Source organism: Styela clava, chromosome 9 (assembly GCF_964204865.1).
Source record: "Styela clava chromosome 9, kaStyClav1.hap1.2, whole genome shotgun sequence".
NCBI classification, from domain to species: Eukaryota; Metazoa; Chordata; class Ascidiacea; order Stolidobranchia; family Styelidae; genus Styela; species Styela clava.
The window spans coordinates 22095103-22097748 of record NC_135258.1 but is presented as its reverse complement, the minus strand read 5'-3'; the positions used below and the strand labels follow the sequence as shown (position 1 = coordinate 22097748).

Sequence of the window (2646 nt, the reverse complement as noted above, 5' to 3'; positions counted from 1 at the left end):
GAAATGTTACAACTCCAATTTTCTTCGAAAATGCCACCTTCTTCATGTACTTTGCGTTTAATTTAATTACTCAAGTGTTTTATTCAAGTATTCTTTTGCTAGCTTGATGTGTATTCTTAATTGGGCCAAAATGTGGACAAAAAAATTAATATTCCAAAACTACTTTCAGTAAATTGTTTTCTGTGCGAATAATCAATTTCACTTTAGAAGGTTTGAAAAATCTATTACATTTAGATAATAAAAAAAAACTTCCAATATACTATTACAATTATTGTTAAGCGTTCGAGGGCCGCACTGGAAGTTCTCTGGGGCCGCGAGTTTGAGATCCCTGGTCTAGATTGAAGTTGTTCAAAAAATATATGATAGTATTTTATCATGAATGATGATTATACCCCTTCCGGAATTTCTTCTATAGTACTACCAAAAGTTGATGAACCAAATATAACAAAGGGTGCAGTGAGGTACCCGTAATCCTCATTTCCAAAGCTGTTTTAAGTATGTCTGGCGTGTTTTGTGCCTTTTTACAAATAAGACCGCTTATGCAATCTTACGCTTTGGAATTTTTAGTTATTTTCCTCAAGCCCTGCAGGATGTGGGGGCCATACACAACTCTACCGGAGGGTCAAATGTCTTTGCATGCCTCCATAGGTTGTTTTTCTATTGCAAACATTATATTTCTTGGAATCACACTGTCACTGATATGTCGCCAGACTTCTGATATCTCCCCGTCCGCTATAGTTGTCCTGTGAATAAATAATAGGAAATTGAGATTAGACGAATAGTTGAAAGTTTTGCTTTATGTCGGCTTAATTTCTTGATTGATATACTTACTATTTCTGCTATTGCCTCTTGTACTGCAAGAGTCTCACAATGCTTAGACAGGTTTGTCCACAACTTTCACATCTGAAGAAAGAGAGGAGATTTATTAATTTTCGTTAAGAATAAATAAAGCAGTCTATATGATTTAGAATGGAAAAGCTAATAAATCCAATATCTCATGTTTTATGTAAAAAATATTTTACTGAATTTGGTATATAAACCAACTAATGAAAGGGTTTAGTCAGAAAATTACAAGCATTCGTGGCTCCAAATACTTGAGAAATCAGACTGTACAATATAGACCGGTATGAGTGAAATGTTAGGTGACATGTTAACACTTTGATTCAATACGCAAATAAAAGTGAATGCGCAATAGTATGTTACAATGAGCAGCAATCAACAATGAGTATATATCCTCACTGATTAAAAAAATCTAACTGGAGGTGCATGAACTATTTGAAACCATAAGGGGTAAGTAAATATGTAATTTCGGCAAATGGGCAACTACGTACCGTACTGAATTAATAACTTCGTAGTATTTGACAAAGGCTGGCTTTCCCACATGTACTTAACAGTGCGATGCCCGGGTGTGATATACAACAATAGTATTCACCTTACCTTTTACCGATTTCTTTTTACCCCAACTTTCAAAAATATCATTAAAATCGACAACAACTGTCAAAGCAGGCACGAACACCATTCGTGCTACGCCTTGAAAGCAGCACACATCCGCTCGTTTTCGTCTCGTCAAGTATGTGCATTGGAGCGTGCTATCGAATACGATCTTCGGACAAAAATGCCGGAGTTGCGCATCATGTTGTTTAATGTCATTGATTTGTCATGCTAGATAAGTTGATAATAGGTTAGTAAATGGCAACGCGTTATGCCTTCTCCATCTGCGTAACAAGAGAGATAAAAACGACTGCGAATACCGGAACTCTAATTTCTTCTACCGATTAAACTTTAATTTTTTACAATCGACGGAATTGACTGCTCTAAAGAGAGCTCGTTTCAACCAATAATTACGAATTTACGTAATTCGTAACTTCGCTTCCGTAACTCGAAATAATTCCGTAATTCCGTAAATTACGTGCAAGCCTAGTAACAGGTTAGGGTTAGGCGATAATTTTTTTCCAATTTTCTTTATTTTAGTCCTATTATCAGTTCGAAGACTAGCCAAGAGTCTCCCGTAGTATTTATACCTAAAATTATGGCCTAATCCTAACCTAGTACACATATTACATTCCGATGTCTGCCATCTTGGTTCGCATACTTCAGGAGCCCCAAAATATCAATTTTAAATAGGAGAAATTTTGGCTTTAGCAAGCCTTCTTTAATTGTTTATTGAGAATGCAATAAAATTATAAGTTCAAATTACTCCAAACTCAAAAGGGTTGGAAATAAATAATCCTTTTTAATGAGACCTATATAGAAATGGATGACGTGAGTCATCAACGCTTTGACTTGCAGCATTTTATTTTCGGAACTCTAACGTTGTCAGTACCTATTTCGCAGTTTTTCTCCTTTTAAACCGCACAACCTTTACCAGCAAGTAAAAAAACTTTTCCTGACGCCGAAGCTCTCATTGCACAACAATGGTTATTTTAAAACATTGGTATTACTAATCATAATGATCATAGCTGTTCTGAATTTTTCAGAAAATTTGAATTGAAAAATCATTGCAATTACGAGCCGTTTTGAGTTGTCAACGAATCAAGGGGCTTGGTCGGATGACCATGCGCAGTTATTGTTCTCTCGTTTCAATTTATGAGCATGAGAATAACCGATCAAAGTCACATTGTTTAGGTTATAGAATGTTGCTTCTCG

At 35.6% G+C, this 2646-nt stretch overlaps 1 long non-coding RNA gene across 1 annotated transcript; it reads right to left on the bottom strand.

Annotated features, from left to right (window-relative positions):
* Positions 1 to 479: 479 nt before the first annotated feature.
* Positions 480 to 1685, bottom strand: LOC144427114 (uncharacterized). Its single transcript, XR_013477750.1, has 3 exons — positions 1438 to 1685; positions 832 to 903; positions 480 to 743 (listed from the first exon to the last, which is right to left on the bottom strand). It is a non-coding gene; the product is annotated as an uncharacterized LOC144427114 (long non-coding RNA).
* Between the last annotated feature and the right edge of the window lie 961 nt (positions 1686 to 2646).